The sequence below is a fragment of the Muscardinus avellanarius genome (genome assembly GCF_963383645.1).
Source record: "Muscardinus avellanarius genome assembly, chromosome: 10".
NCBI lineage: Eukaryota > Metazoa > Chordata > Mammalia > Rodentia > Gliridae > Muscardinus > Muscardinus avellanarius.
Window position 1 is genome coordinate 55,268,285 of NC_137796.1, and position 17,634 is coordinate 55,285,918.

Below are 17,634 nucleotides of genomic sequence, written 5' to 3' on the forward strand. Positions count from 1 at the left end.
TGTGTGGGGGCCAGCAAGGCCAGAATCAGGGCCTCCCATGAGGCAAGGCCGGTGCTGGAGCCAGTGAGGTTGGGATCAGAGCCCTCCGGGTAGCCAGGCCATTACTGGGGCCATCAAGAGTGAGATTGGAACTCGCAATGCAGCATGCACAGAGAAATATCACAGAAAATAAAAACCAGATGCTTCCCCTAATTGGCAAAAACTAGGAGGAAAGGGGTAAAAGGAGGAGGTCAAGTTGTAGAAAGGGCTCTATAGAGAAGCAATTAAGGCGACCAATCAGAGGGGATGGGATGGGGGAGGATGGAACCTCTTTAAAACTCGGGAGGTATATAAACAAATGTATCAAAGATAATCACCAATCAAGCATGGGATCGAGGGAGGAGGAGGAAGTGGGATGGGGATTGGATGAGGGCTAATTGGATGATGTTTGCTTGTATATCCTCTCAAGTCTTGTATTCCAATGTGATGTATGATTATAATGCACCAATAAAAATATATTTAAAAAAAAGTAAAAGCCAGGTGTGGTGGTTCACACTTGCAATCCCAGTACTTGGGAGGCTGAGACAGGAGGATCACAGGTTCGAGGACAACCTGAGCAATTTAGTGAGGCTCTCAGAAACCTAATGATACCCTGTTTCTAAAGAAGAAAGAGAATTGGTCTGGAAGGACAGCTCAGGGGTAGAATGCTTCTGGGTTCAATTCCCATTACCACAAAAAATAAAATAAAATAAAATAAAAAGTAAAAAAAAGTCTAGAAAGACTAGAGGTGTAGTTCTGAAGTAGACTGCAGTACCACAATAAAAAAAAAAAAAAGGTTAGTGCTATTTCCCAAGGCTGTGACCATTGAGTCTTTGTCACCATCGTAACCAGAAAGGGTGAAGGAAGGAGTCATTGAAAGACAGAGACAGAGACAGACAGACATTACTAGAGCTCTGATCTTAGGCAAAAAAATGTGTCCAGCCAGGCGACTATAGGGATGGAGCTCGGAATCCAGGCTCCAGCCTCGCCCACCGTCCTCTCTGGTTTCCTGTCGGGCTCCTGGAGCTCAGGCCCATGTAGTCTCCATAGAGAAGGGGAAGGAGGCAGGAGGGAGAGTGAATCTGGAGGAGGAAACAGTGTCCATTACAGTCCGCCCCCTTCTCCCTTGGCAGCCCCCCTTCTCCTTCCCAGACAAGTTGGAGTCATTGCTCAGTCGCTGTCACCTGTGGTGATGGCAGTGAAGTCACGCTCCCACTGCATGGGGCCACCAGCCCTTCATGAGCCACTGTGAGAGGAGGGTGGAGAGGTCACATGAACAGCTGCCACCTGCGTGGCCTTGCTCCGCTGCTCCTCCCACACCAGCTGCCCCCGCCCCCAGCGCCTGCCTTGGAGAGTTGTTGCAGACCCGAATCTTCATTCATATGGGGAGCGACTTGGGGACGGTCATCTTTAGTAGGTTTCTGCACTTTTCCACCAAATAGGGACCTGATCAAGGAAGTAGTTCCCTGGTGGCTTTCCTGCCTCCAGTCTCCTTGTCCTGTCCACCCTCCTTCTCCTAATCGGTTCCATCACCCTGCAAAACAGTGACCCTTTTGCCAATTGGTTCTGCAGATGAGGAGCAAAAGATGGCCCAGGGAGCCAAGTGTGGTGGCGCACGCCTATAATCCCAGTACTTGGGAGGCTGAGAGAGGAGGAACACAGGTTCATGGCCAGCCTCAGCTGCTTAGTGAGGCCCTCTGCAACTTAGTGAGACCCTCTTTCAAAATAAAAGAATAAAAAAAATAGGGGTTGGGATGTAGCTAAGAAGTAGAGTGCTCCTGGGTTCCATTCCCAGTACCACAAAAAAGAAAAAAGAAACAAAAATGGTCCAGGGATGCTTATGTCTTGCTTGCTTTCTTAGTATTTGTTTGTTTGTGTGTATATGTGTACAGGGATTGAAGCTGGGGACATTCTACCATCCAACTATACTCCTAGCCCTTTCAAATTCTTTTGGGGGGGTTACTGGGGATGGACCCCAGGGGCATTCTACCTCCAAGCTACATCCCCAGCCTGGTTTTCTTTCTTTCTTTCTTCTTTCTTTCTTTCTTTCTTTCTTTCTTTCTTTCTTTCTTTCTTTCTTTCTTTCTTCTTTCTTTCCTCCTTTTTTTTCTGATCTGGGGATGGATCCCAGGGGCATTCAACCTCTGAGCTATACCCCCTGCCTTATTTCTTTTATTCTTTATTTTGAAACCGGGTCTCACTGAGTTGAAGAGGGTCTCACTAAATAGCAGAGGCTGTCCACAAACCGCGATCCTCCGGTCTCAGCCTCCCGGATGCTGGGATTACAAGCGTGCGCCACCACACCCAGCTTTTATTCTTTATTTTGAAAAAGGGTGTCACTAGGGCCAGGCGTTGTGGTGCACACTTGTAATCCCTGTGCTTGGGAGGCAGAGACAGGAGGATCACGCTGGTTCAAAGCCAGTCACATGTGCTGGCTTAGGAGACCCTGTTTCCAAATAAAAATGTAAAAATAGGTCTGGGAGTGTAGCCCGGAGGTAGAAGGGCTTCCAGGAACCCCAGTACCACCAAAAAAAAGAGTGTCACTAAGTTTCAAAGGGCCTCACTAAATAGCTGAGGCTATCCGCGAACTATGATCCTACTGTCTCAGCCTCCCAAATGCTGGGATTACAAGTGTGTACCACTATGCCCAGCTCCTTTTAATTTTTTTAAAAACAGGGTCTCATTAAGTTGCTGAGAGTCTCAATAAGTGACTGAGCCTGGCCTTGAACCTGTGATTCTCCTGTCTCAGCCTCCTTAGTACTGGGATTACAGTCGTGTACCACCATACCTTGACTTCACTCAAGGTGAAGTCTGTGGCTTTCTGTGGACCTGAGGGGATCCTTCATTCGCACCAGCACAGCGTCCCAGGGACAAGAACCAAGCATTCTGTCAATAGGTTGCCTGACACAATGGTGGGAAGGACCCTCCCAGGACCCTTCCTTTATGTCCTGGACCCCATGCATTTGGCTGTGGAGGAAAAGGGACAATACAGGGGCCACTAGTTTAACATGTACAGCATTTCCTGCTGGGTGTCTGGTTATAATCTCTCACCTGGTATCCTAACAAGCCACTCACAGGTCATCCCAACATTCTGATGCAGTGTCTGTTGCTGTGTAGTAAGGTGGCTAGGAAAATGACCCAGTTCCATGGGTGTGACTTTACGTTAAGATGTACTCCGTAGAGCCAGGCATCGTGGCTAAACCTGTAATCCCAGTACATGGAAGACTGAAAGAGGAGGATCACAAGTTCCAGGCTAGCCTCAGCACTCAGCAAGACCCTGGACAACTTAGTGAAACTGGTTTCAAAATAAAAAATATAGTCAGGTGTGGTGGTGCACGCTTGTAATCCCAGTACGTGAAAGGCTGAGACAGGAGGATTGCAGGTTCACGCCGGCCTTAGCTACCTAGTGAGGCCTCCTGAATTTAGTGAGACCCTGTTTCAAAATAAAGACTAAAATATAGGGCTGAGGGTGGAGCTCAGAGGTAGAATACCCCTGGGTTCAATCCCCAGTACTGCAATAATAAATACATGGAAGAAAGAAGAAAGAAAGAAAGAAAGAAAGAAAGAAAGAAAGAAAGAAAGAAAGAAAGAAAGAAAGAAAGAGGGAGGGAGGGAGGGAGGGAGGGAGGGAGGGAGGAAGGAAGGAAGGAAGGAAGGAAGGAAGGAAGGAAGGAAGGAATATATAGGACTGGGGTGTATCTTGGAAGAAGTAGAATGTCCCTGTGTTCAATCCCCAATACCAAAGAAGAAGTAACAAAACAAAACAAGTTGTATCCCCTAGTTGGAAGCAATGCTGCTTGGAGCACTGTGAGAGTACTGAGATGCAGGCCCCTGCTTAAAGGTTAGTTAACTAAGCAACTCTGGCTCCTGAGAAGCAGCGTGGAAGCCAGGCTGGGAGGCAAGCATGCTCCCTCTAATCAGTGAGCTACAAGTTTTGCCAAGTTCCCTTGAAGGTCAGGAAGCGACTCCAGGCCTCTTTGCATGTCCTTCCTGGCACAGACATCTCTTATTGGTAGGATAAACTGCCGAGTTTACTTGCTTCTCCTTGGCATCTGTGTGATGGTCTCCCACGCAGTTAATTGGCTGAGCCTCAAAGTGAGCGAAAGCCCCGAGGGGAGGTGTTGTCTCTGGCCAAAGTACTCCCCCACTCTTAGATATTCTTTCATAACTATGATTCTTTTGGTAATGATTCTTTTAACTTTCCACATGAATTGCTCCGGTGATGTAAGATCAGGACTGTGAGAGAAACTGAGACCGTGGAAAATAAACTTTCTGGTAATTTGTCTAAGCCTCTAAACGTCCTCGGCTTTGCTCAAATGGTAATAAAATCTAGTCAGAATTCAGATGCTGTGGAAAACATTCCAGTAACAGCAATTACAAAACGCAGATTTCCCTTCTATTTCTGACCTTCATTCTAATCATTAACTTACAATAAAAGCCCTAAAAGGGAGGCAACCTGGTGCCTCTGTTTACCCCTCTCCTTGTGATCCTGCCTAGATACAGAGAAGATAAACTTTGTGCAGCCTAGTTGATGAGCAGCTAATACTGCCCAATACAATAGAGCAGAAGGCTATGGAAAATTCTTGACCTTTACACCCAGTATGAGCACTGCCCGAGACAGGTAGGTGCCACGTGGCTAAGAAATGGATATGTCAGAACAAAGGATAGATATAATAAATGTGTAAGTGTGAAAGAAAGGAAATATGGTGAGAGTAAGAAAAGATTTTTATATGAAGAAGAGCTTATCCTAAGATTGTCCCAAATGGGAAAGAGAGAATCAGGGTAATCAGAAAAGAAAAGGATATTGCAAAGGGTCTGTGATAGGAATATGGATTATTTATAAGATGAATAGGCTTCTAATAAGCCTATCGTTTGAGGACAAGTGCTCTGTAGCTAGGGAAGTACATTTGACAACTAAATCTAAAAACTTCATGTTATTTTTTGATGTTTATCTGCCAAACTGTGTTGTGAACTTGCTTAAGCTTTCAGACTTTAGAAGATAATGCAGATGAAACCTGGGAGACTTCCATCGCATCCCTCTGGATCGCCATATCTCCCCATGCCTGCCAAATGGACTAAGCCCTAGAGATGGAAAGCTCCAAAAAAGTTAAAGAAGATTCCATGAGAAGCCTATTCTCCAAGCCCTGGGCGTGCCTGTGACTTCTGGAATTTGCCCTTTGGAGCTGCCTGTCTGCAAGGGCAGCTGGATCTGCCGCAAGATACAGAGAAGATCCGGAGCTAATCTCTTGAATGCCAGACTAGTTTTTTTACATTGTTTACATGTCATTCACTATTGTTTTGCAGTGATTGCACTCCTCTCTTTTTTCTACTATTAATCTCACTGGTGAAGGATATAAATTTTCTGGGTTCTTGTAATAAAGTGTCAATCGCTCAAGAAGCTTTTGTCCATGTCAGATTCTTTCCCGAAGCACCGTGAATAGGAACTTAAAAGAATTTATTTCATAAAAGGGAAAAAATCGCTGCAGATAAGTGGCTGCAGAACTGCACCTGTATCCTTGCCCATCTTTCTGAGATAAATCGATCTCGAGCGGACTGAACGGCCATTCCGACTGAGCCAGTCTGCCGTAATAAACAGCTGGAGATGTTATGAGCGGTCACAGGTGTTCTTTGCTTCTATTTGTAAAACAAAGAGTTGTTTTAAGTTTGAGATTAGTCCTTTGGCTTTACTTACACACATTCATTATTGCTTTAAGATAACCTTGTAATGTCTGAAATAGCTAAATTCGTCAATGTAGTCGATAAAAGCTTTCTATGTAAAAGTCTGATTGCTCAGCTGGGCGTGCTAGTGCACGCTTGTAATCCCAGCATTTGGGAGGCTGAGACCGGAGGATCGCGGTTCGCGGACAGCCTCAGCTACTTAGTGAGGCCCTCTGCAACTCAGTGAGACCCTGCTTCAAAATAAAGAACAAAATAATTAGGGCAGGGGGTATAGCTCAGAGGTCAAATGCCCCTGGGTTCCATCCTCAGACCCGCAAAAAAAAAAAAAAAAAAAAAAAAAAAAAAAGTCTGATTGCTCTCTCAATAAAACATGCAGTTTTACATGAAAATCTTCATCCCCTGTGTCCTGATTAAGTGGCTTTACCCTTAGGTCTCCAGTGCACTAGACGCTGACAGAGCACCAAATCAAGACAGAGGGGATTCTCTAAGCCCCTGCATGGTGTTCACAGGAGCAGCGAGTGGAGTCCAGAGGGGCAAATTGGAACTCACCATATATGTCTATCCCTGTGCAATAAAGCACAGTCTTCTCTATGATAGCATGTCCTGTATGGCCAACCCACTTTCAGAGGCTGTAGACTAATGACAAAATAGGGTCTTGACCTTGGCCTCTGCCTCTGCTGGGCAGGTACTACATACAGTCCACAGCCAGGTCAGCCAGGCTTCAGGAGAGTTAGCCCATTTCCTGTAACCATGCTTGGCGCCATCTCCGCCACTGAGCAAGCACTGATGGGGAAGGAAGGTCCCTGACACTGTGCACTGAGCACTAAGAGCCTCCTCCTTGTACGTGTATTCTGGTGGGCAAATGTGTGGGGCGTAGGTAGCTCCCACTCCATGCACATCCCCAGAGCAATGTCCACATACTTCCCTGTTCCAAGTTTAGAGTGTGTGTGTGTGTGTCTGTGTGTGTTACTAGGATTGAACCCAGAGGCGTTCTACTTCTGAGTTACATCCCCAGCTCTTTTTTGCTTTGTTTTGTTTTGTTTTGGAAGAGGGTATCACGAGGTTGCTGAGAGTCTAGCTAAGTTTCTGTGGCTGGTCTCAAACCTGCAATCCTCCTATCTCAGCCTCCCGAGTACTGAGAATGAAGGCATGCACCAAGCTATACTTTTATTCGTTTCAAGTCCTTGACAACATATCCTACCCTAGATCTACACAGAAGTGGACCTAATGCTATGTCTCCCTCCACGCAAGGTGGACCCTACCTTCAGGTCCTCCTCTGAATGAGTACTAACACAGCAGCCATCTACAACTGCCTGATGTCGGCCCACCATGATGACCCATGCACAAACATGGCCTGCACTTTCCATCTTCTGTAAGGAGGGATTCCCATGAGCCTGGGGTTGTGGTGGGGGAAGATGAAGAAGGAGCAGGTGCCATGGGAGTTTGAATCACTTGATGGTCATTTACCTGTGTCCTCAGGCCTGTTGGATCCTGATCCCACAACCCCTTCTGGGGGACGACAGCACTTCTGCGCACACCCAAGGTCAGGGTTTGGGAGCCCAGACAGCACCTGGCATGTGATATTCAAATCCTGATGCCCTTGGTGTTTTGTGATTAAGCATTCAGAAAGCTACTGTCCAAAACCTACTGTCCAAAGCTACTGCCATCTGCAGGAGCAAATATATCTTTGATCCAAAACCCTGAGGTTCTGCATTCTGATGGTTTTATTTTCTCTTAATGTCACAGGAACTTTCAGTAACATTGGGTTTGTCAGTCACATGGCCTGAGATCCAGAGCATCTGGGTTTCCAGCCTGAAACTCCTGCAAAGCCGTTTCTTCTTATCAAAACTGGCCATCTGAGCCAGGTGTGGTGGCGCATGCCTGTAATCCCAGTACCTGGGAGGTTGAGACAGGAGGATCGCAGGTCTGAGGAGAGCCTTAGCACCTTAGCAAGACCCTCAACAACTGAGAAGACCCTATTTTGAAATAAAAAATAAAAAGGTAAGAAGGACTGAGGATGTAGCTCAGAGATAGACTGCTCTTGGGTTTAACTCCCAGTAAACACAGAGAGAGAGAGAGGGGGGGGGGGAGAAATTGAATGGGTTTCCTGACATCCTGACAAATGTATAGGAGGAGCACATCAAAATGTACCAGCATTTCCCCTCCAAATCCTAAGGGACCCAAGCCTTTTCATGCAACAGCAGCACAATGTGTAGCAAATTGTCTCACAGTTTAGAAGCAATACTGAGACATGTCCTAGTCATATGGGACCCTAGGATTTGCACGAATAGGAGGCTGGATGTTTGCACAGTTTCTCTCACCCTCTGGCACACGTGTCTTATTTCTAAGTCATCAAGCATGCTCACTATTTCTTGTTCACTACGTCCAGTGAAATTTACATAATGCCATGAATGAAGTGGACCAGCGTGAGGTTCTGTAGAAAGTCAGGTGATCGAGGTCCCTTTGGACTATGAGAGATAGCAGAAGATAAAATCATGAGGGCCAAAGAGCCAGGTTGAGTGCTTGTAATATGAATGCAAATCCTGATTATCTCTGCTAATAAACACAGGGAAAATGCCTTGTTTGACCCAGAGCTGCTGACAAAGGGTCCTTAAGAAACCACAGCCAGAACTGCCCCTGCCGTGGTCCTGGCTGCTGCCATCATTCTCCCAAACCTTTTGATGTGACCAAACAGGTACAGCAAATGGAAATGTGGTAGTGTTCTAGATTCCTGAGTCTCCCAAGGTTTGATGTTGTCACTAATCTCAGGAACTCGCCCAGAGATGTAGTTTTGCTTCTAATTTATTGTCTTGGTGGGGCTGGTGAGAGAAGCAGAAATATTAGTTGACTTTTTCTATCATAATGGCCTTTACTGCATGGATCAGGGAACCCTATAGGAACTTTCCCAATGACCTATGCAGTTGAAACATTCTGAGACAACATAAATTACACAGGATGAGTCTATCTATCTACCCCCTGACATCTGATATAGTTCATGGTGTAGCTCTATGATATAAATCATTCCTTGGGAGGTCTGAACACCTTCCTTTGTCCAGTGCCCAAATCCCAAGTCATATGGCCCCAGATCCCTTTGGTATATGGGGTGGGTTGAGGAAGATTCACTGTTGATGCCCTGGGCTGCTCTGCAGGGTCCTTCTCCAACAGACCCAGCCTCTTCCACATTTGTGGTTGTCCAGATCTTTCAACTAGCTTAGTATGGGAATTAAAAGTTATTGTCTTGACTCAAATTAGATTTCTTTCCATGAGATCTGGAAATTTTCCTACTTATCAAGTATCACCTCAGTTGACTCCTCATCGACTTCACTTTTAGGGGCCGTCCTCCCTTCCCCAGGTCAGTTAGCTCTGCCACAAGTCCCTGCCTGTGAGACCATCCTGAGAGCCTTTCTGCCCTGTGGCTCGTCTCAGTGATGGGCACCTTGTCTCTGAATGCTCATTGTCACTGCTTGGCCACTCCAAGAGCCCCTTTCTTTCCACTGAGATCAGAGAACCCAACTCCGTTACACCATTTCCCATGTGCCTCTTCTGCCTCAGAGGTACAGCCCCACTCTTCAGCATATTTATTTTATTTTACTTTTTGGTAATGGGAGCTGAACCTAGGGGTGTTCTACCTCCCAAGCCCATTTATTTATTTATTTATTTTTATTATTTTTATGTGTGGTAATGGGAATTGAACCCAGGAAGCTTCTACCTCTGAGCTATACCCACAGCCCTATTTTATTTTTTTATTTTGAAATGGGGCCTCACTAAGTTGCTGAGGGCCTCTCTGAGTTGCCGAGGCTGGCTGCGAACCTAGGATTCTCCCATCTAGCCTCCAGGCATGCGCCATCGTGTGTGGCTCTCTTTACCTTGATGTACATGTTGTGTTTATCCTCCTGAGCCAGGGACAGCAGAAACATCACTGCGGCCATTGCTGTGCCCACAGTGCTGGGCAGTGGCTTTTCCCCTCCCATCCCTAGTGACCTGCCTCTGGCCCATCCACTCCTCCACTTCTGTCGTGGCCAGTTTACATCCATGGGGTATGGACAGATGCGTGGGGCTTGGACCCAGCTGTCACCACCAGCGCCAGCTCTCAGAAGGCAGAGATGCGTCCTGGCCCTGTGCCTTGCCCAGTGGGCCTCTAGGAGATGCCTACTGCTCCATCCCACCTGGATACACACCTTGCATCCTTCCCAGAGAGTCTGCGAAGGGCACGGAGGATGGAGCGTGGTATGGGTCTTACCTGCACGGCCTGGAGGAGGGGACACTCTGTGGGTACTGTACTCCCACCCAGATCTTTTCTTTTCTGTAAATCATACTGTTCCCTACCAAACAATAACATTCCCCTGATTCATGGAACGGGGCAACCTTGTACTCACATGGTGGCTCCTACACATCCACAATAGCCCAGGAGTCTATCCCAACCCCACATGTCTCCCTGTTTCTTTTTCTTTTCTGGGGGAGGGTGGGTTACTGGGGGGTTGAACCTAATGATTTTCTACCCCTGAGCTACATCCCTAACCCTATTTCATTGTTTATTTTGAAACAAGGTCTTGCTAAACTGCAGAGGTGGCCTCAAACCCACAATCCTCTTGTCTCAGCCTCCCAATACTGCCACCATGCCCAGATATATCTCCCCTTTTCAATTACCATAGTCCTGATGCCTGTGGGAGTGTTTTTGGTCTCCTTTTTGACTCACCAGATGTAATATCCAAAGTCTAGTTATGCTAGGGCAGTGGAATAGATTGCCAAGAAATTTGAGGGCAACCGTAGTGAAGCCCACTGAGAAGTATTTAGGTCATGTGCTGCCCAAAGACTCCAGAGAGATCATCCCCATAAGTGTCTGTTTCCATTCTCATATTTGACAGACAGCCATCCGAAGAAGACACTCAGAGAGGGGACATGAGATATAAGATTTATACTTACAGGGAAGATCCAGTGCAGCAGTCTGGACAGGCGTGTCCACCTCACACGGTACCTCCCGTGTTCTCCACAAAGTCCAGTGGTGACAGATGGAAAGGTGCACCTCTGGTCCACACAGCAGGGAAAGGGGTTTATGGACCAGGCTACAGATGCAGTGACATCATCGCTTTGCTTAGTTTCCTCTGTTCCTGGTCTGGTCAGCAGTCCAAGGAGCAGCTGTCCTGTGTGGTGACCCAGATCCTCCTGTCTCCGCCTCCCAAATGTTGGGATTACAAGTGGCTGCTCAAGCCACAGACATTTTAATTAAACAATTGGCTTTCAATAAGGCTAATCAGGATGTTAAAAATGCCCTTTTTTCTATTGAGAGGTAAATCTTTGTCTGCCAGAAACTGCTAAAAGTGATTATGTCTCTGTAAGCATAATTATTATGCTTGTTCAAAATAATGTTTGTCTTTTAAAAAATGAGAAGCCTGATCAAATGGTGGATCTATTCCCAGTTTTCTAAGGAATCTCCATACTGATCTCCATAGTGGCTGAACTACTTACTCTGCACTCCCACCAACATTTGATCCAGCTACACCACTCCTGGGTATCTTTCCAAAGGGGTTGAAATCAGAGAACTACGTTAACATATGCATACCCATGTTCATAGCAGCACAGTTTGTAATAGCCAAAATATGGAACCAACCTAGATCTCCACCAACAGATGAATGGATTGCAAAATTATGGGAAATACACACAATGGAATTCTATTCAGCTATAAAGAAGAATAAAATAATAGTGTTTGCAAGAAGATGGAAGGAACTAGAGAACATTATGTTAAGTGAGGTTAGTCAAGCACAGAAAGAGAAGGGACATATGTTTTCTCTAATATGTTCAAGCTAGGGAGCAGTGGTAATACCAGAGGGATTCCAGATGATGGAGGGGAGATCTCAGCAAAGCTTGAATGGAAGGATAGGAGAGGAAGAAAGGTGAGGTTGTTCAATGGAGAAGCTACATACAAATATGTGTAATAGCATAAATACAACATGATTAACCTGGTCACTCTCTATGGGGGGGAGGGAAAGGAAGGGGGAAGGGCATGAAGCACAATGTAAATGTATACCACTCTCAATATGTTCCACTTATAAAAAATTAAAATTAAAAATTAAAATTAATTAATTAATTAATTAATTAAAAAATATGAGAAGCTGAGCGTGGTGGCGCACGTTTGTAATCCCAGCACTTGGAGGCTGAGACAGGAGGATTGCATAGGTTCAAAGCCAGCCTCAGCTACTTAGTGAGGCTCTCAGCAATTTAGTGAGACCCTGTTTCCAAATAAATTATAAAAATAGGGCTGGGAGTATAGCCTGGAGGTAGAAAGCCTCTGGGTTCTGCTCCCCAATACCAATAAAAGTTAATTAATTAATTAAAATATATCATGATAAATATCCCAGACTTTAAAAAAATTTAAGCATGCTATCCATAAAAACTTATCCCCAGGTTGCATATTAAATAAAAACAAAAAATTTTAAATGAGGAAAAATTAGTTTTTGTTATCCAGTATGGCCCTAATGTAAATTAAAAACTAAAGGTTTACTCTGGGCCTGGTGGTACACACTTGTAATCCCAGCATTCGGGAGGCTGAGATAGGAGGATCGCGGTTCTCGGACAGCCTCAGCTACTTAGCAAGGCCCTTCGCAACTTAGCGAGACCCTATTTCAAAATAAAGAATAAAAAATAGGGCAGGTGATGGAGCTCAGAGGTCGAATGCCCCTGAGTTCCATCCCCAGACCGACAAAAAATAAAAAATAAAGGCTTGATTTAAAAAAATAATAGATCTGAACATTTGGATTTCTCCACCTAAAAATAAGTGTCTTCCCCACGGCGACAAGTGGCCACCTACATCACTTGACTTAGTGTCAGCCTTGACTGGTGGACTGTCTCAGACCTCCCCTGCTACACAGGCATTCATTTTCATGTCTATTTTGTAGTCTGTTGCTTACTGGCACAAAACAGAGATCTGCAATATACTGTTTTAATTTTTTTTTTTTTTTTTTTTTTTTTTTTTTTTTTTTTTGCCGTACTGGGAATGGAACCCAGGGGCATTTGACCTCTGAGCTACACTCCCAGTCCTATTTTTTAGTCTTTATATTTTTTGAAAGAGGGCCTCACTGAGTTGCAAAGGGCCTCGCTAAGTAGCTGAGGCTGCCCGTGAACCGCGATCCTCTGGTCTCTGCCTCCCGAATGCTGGGATTACAAGTGTGCGCCACCACATCCTACTTAAGATTGCATTCGTTTAGCCAGTCATGGTGATGCACACTTGTAATCCCCGCACTTGGGAGGCTGAGACGGGAGGCTGAGACAGGAGGATCACACAGGTTCAAAGCCAGCCTCAGCTACTCAGTGAGGCTCTCAGCAACTTAGTGAGACCTTGTTTCCAAGTAAAAATATATATATAAATAGGTCTGGGAGTGTAGCCTGGAGGTAGAAAGCCCCTGGGTTCCATCCCCGGTACCACCAAAAAAAAATAATCAGACATAAATTTCTAAGTATAAATTATTAAGAGTTAAATTCTAATTCATAAGCCAGGCCTGGTGGTACACATTTGTAATCCCAGTACTTGGAAAGCTGAGATGGGAGGATAATAGTTTCATGGCCAGCCTCAGCTACTTAGTGAAGCCCTCTGCAACTTAGTGAGATCCTGTTTCAAAAATAAAAAATAAGCCGGGCTTGGTGACACACACTTTAATCCCAGCATTCGGGAGTCTGAGACTGTAGGATCGCAGTTCGTGGACAGCCGCATCTACTTAGTGAGAACCTCTGCAACTCAGTGAGACCTTGTTTCAAAACAAAGAATAAAAAAATAGGACAGGGGGTGTAGCTCGGAGGTCGAATGCCCCTGGGTTTCATCCCCAGACCCACAAAAATAAAATAAAACAAAGTAAAATAAAATAAAATAAAATATAGGGCTAGGGTGTAGCTCAGAGATAGAATGTCCTGTATTCCATCCCCAGTACCACACAGACACAGACAAAAAAAAAAAGAAAAAAAAACTGGAATCACTAAGAGCCTTCTGGGAAGATTAAATGAGATAGTATTTATTTGGAGATAAACAGTAGTGAAATTTTTTTTCCTTCTTATTCTTGGCTTAAATCCCAAGGCCCCGGGGTACTGAGACACGGGAGACTGTGAGGCTCATTGTCCAAAAGGCCTTGAAGACCCCATTTCTGGCCTTAGCAGCAGAGGCCAGCTGGCCAGGGTGGGCTGGATCATGGGAAATGGTAGACAATTGAGTGTGGGCTCAGATGGCTCAGAAAGGATCCAGGCTTGACCGAGAACCTGCTCTGTGAGTGGGTTTCCTTTTCTGACCTCAGTTTACCCATAGGTCAAATGGGCCTAATTACCTCACAGGGATGTGACAAGGAGCCGAGAAAACCAAGCCCTTTGTCAACATTAAAGTGTCCCTTGAATAGTAAAGTGTGAATGGGGACAGTAACCATCACGTTCACCGATGCCCTCCAACACGCAGCACACAGTAGGGGCTTAATCAGCGTGTCTTGGGTGACTATGGGGGATTAGTCTCTCAGTGTTTTCTGTGTGGCAGTGTGGTAACAATTATGTAAATTAGTGAGGAAGTGATCGTGGGACTGCTCTGGAAGAATCTGCTTTCCCTGTATATAATAATAGGGATCTTGGAAGTGGACTTCTAGAGCCTTAAGCAGGCTCTCTTGTTCTGGGGAATATTTCATCGAGATAAGAGGTGATGTTGGAGCCAGGCATGGTGGCTCACGCTTGTAATCCCAGCATTCAGGAGGCTGAGACTGGAGGATCACGGTTCGCAGACAGTCTCAGCTACTTAGCAAGACCCTTTGCAAATCAGTGAGCCTCTGTTTAAAAAATAAAAAGATTATCCGTGCGTGGTGGCACATACTTGTAATCCCAGCACTTGGGAGTCTAAGACAGGAGGATCTCAGAGGTTCAAAGCCAGCCTCGGCTACTTAGTGAGACCCTGTTTCCAAATAAAGTATAAAAAATAGGACTGGGAGTATAGCCCAGAGGTAGAAAAGCCCCTTGGTTCCACCCCCAGTACAACAAAAAATAAAAATAAAAAAATAAAAAGATTAAAAAGTAGGGCTTAGGGTGTAACTCAGAGGTAGAATGCCCCTGGGTTCCATCCCCAGTACCAAAAAAAAAAAAAAAAAAAGGTGATGTTGGCATCAGTGGAAATAGATAGTGAGGAATATATTCATCCTTATCAGCTAATCTTGCTAACTTGTTCACCTCTCAATTACTTGAAAACATATAGCCTTTATCTTTTTGGTGTCCCATACAATGAATAATTGCCTCTGCCTTTGGTAGAAGAGCTGGTTGGAGAAGGTGATCAATTAATTTGTGAATTTTTAATAGGACTTCCTTTAGCAATTGAAAGACCTCACTTCCTCCAGATTTGGGCATTGGAATGAAGGATATTATAGGCATATTTTGAAGGTGTGTGTGTGTGTGTGTGTGTGTGTGTGTGTGTGTATTAATTATAGACTTTTATTACTTAGGTGAATGCTCAAGTTAGGCCTTTGAGCTTGGCTTGTTGGGGAGGGGAAGTGATGTGAGAGGGTAGGAGGGGGAACCTCAGTTACCCTCCTGGGTAGATGACATTGATCATGGTCGTGATATCCTTCAATTATTGCATATCCAGCAGTTGGGGGTCCCTTAATGAGCTCCCATCAATTAACCAATCATTCAAGTGCCCCCAGAATGTGGGTGGTGGTTATATGGTGGAAGGTGGTCAGGGAAAAGTCACTAATCTCTGAACAGCTCTGTTGGTCATTTTCTTCTGGGAATTTTGGGAGCAAAAGGCTAGCAGGGTTTAAAGAGTAGCATCTTGCAAAAGAAATGTCAGGCTGAAGGAGAGTAGTAAGAGGACAGCACTGGAAGGGGCTGTTAGAAGGTTAGTTTGAGGTCTTCCGTGATTAATAGGGTGGTAGAAGCCAAGACTTTTAGAAAGAGTGAAGAGTGGCCATCCCTGATATATGAAGTCTTTTTTTTTTTTTTTTTTTTTTTTTTTTGCTGGTCTGGGGATGGAACCCAGGGGCATTTGACCTCCAAGCAACAACCCCTGCCCTATTTTATATTCTTTATTTTGAAACAGGGTCTCACTAAGTTGCAGAGAACCTCACTAAGTAGCTGAGGCTGTCTGCAAACCTTGATTTTCTGGTCTCAGCCTCCTGAATGCTGGGATTACAAACATGAGCCACCACGCCCGGCTCATAAATGAAGTCTAATTGTTTTGATGGGTGACAGGTCTTATCTGGTCCCCAGCTGATTGGACAAGGAGACCTAAAACATGGATTTTTATGCTTTGCAGATACAGGGAAAAAAGGGTTTCTTTGGGTTTGGGAGCCCCAAAGTGGGTGCCTGGCTCAGAGCCTGCTTTAAGTGGTTAAAAGCTCTGGATATGCCAGGGTCATGGGAAATGATGTCAGTAAGGTTTTCTTTTGCAGCTTTGTAGAGAGCATTGTTTTTAAGGACAAAGTTAGGCATCCAGGATCTAAAGTACCCAGTAAGGCCCAGGAAAGAGAGAAGACCCTGTTTTGTGTCGGAAAAAAGAACAGAGACAATGGTCTCTTTCTGAGATAAGGGAATCTTCTTTATTGCAGGAGTGATTGTTAAGCCAAGATATGTGGCCCTGTGAGTAATCAATTGAGTTTTTTGTGTGAAACTTGTTATCCACAGGGGGCCAGAAAACTTAGCAACTGGACAGTATGAGCTATGTGGTCTTGCTGGGTTGAACTACAGAATGAATCGTCAACATACTGGAGAACCATGCTGGGAATTAGGTTAAGTCTTTTCAGGTCTGATTAAAGGGCCTGGCTAAAGAAATGGGGACTATTACAGAAGCCTTGAGGGGGACTGTCCAGATAAGTTGATGGACATGTCCAGTGTTGGGATCTGTCCAGGTAAAGGCTAATAGTTGTGGTGAAGACGAGTTAGAGGAATAGTAAAGAAGACATCCTTTAAGTCTAATACTGAGAAAAAGGTAGTGAATAGAGGGATGGGAATAAGAGATTGTATGAGTTAGGGACTACGGGGTGGGTGGGGATTATGGCTTCACTTATACATCAGAGGTCCTGCACTAAGTGAAATGAGTCATCAGATTTTTTTTTTACAGGAAGGATAGGGGTATTGTGTGGGAAATCAGTAGGAATTAAGAGTTGGACAGATAGAAGGCAGGAAATAATAGGCCGGAGCCCTGGAAGACTGCCTGGGCTTAATGAGAATTGAGGAACAGTAATGGAGAAAGATGCCTCTCTCAATAAGATTTTATAGGTGTGTATGGATAGCTATTTGGGGGGGACTTGGTATCCCTTATTTCAGGATTTATTTGGGCATGGATGTTTTGGGGAATATTATCGCCCACTTGTTATTGTGGGGTAGATAAATGTAAAATAAGATAAGGATGGTTTTCTCTAAAGCTATTTAGTCATATGGATGTACCCAATTTGTGAAGTAAGTTCCTGTCTATAAGCAGCATAGGTCATTGTGGAATCACCAGGAAGCAATGGAGTAAGGAGGTTTTACCAAAATGGAAAAATAGGGGTAGAATCTTTTGGGGGTTTTCTGGGATTACTTTTACTCTAACAATAGAGATGGAGGAAGAGATCAAAGGCCCAGAGAGAATTCTCTTAAAACAGATAAACTTGCCCCAGTATCCAAAAGAAAAGAAGGAATCTTACCAGACATTGATTCTTTTACCCGGGTTCCATGGGCTCACCAGCAGCAGGGTGGCAGACTACAGCCCATCAATCAACAGCTGATAAGGATATTAGAGAAGAGAGTTCCTGAGGTGGCCTGGGGGCCTGAGCATGGATGTACTCGAACCAGGAAGATGTCCTTGTTGAGGGCACTCCACTTCCAGTGGCCCTCTTGTCCACACATTGGACAAAGCCCTTTGGGTGACCATGGACTGGGGCATTCTTTAGCCCACTGTCCACCTTTGCTACAATGGAAACAGTTGCCCAGGTAGGAGTCTGTGTGAGG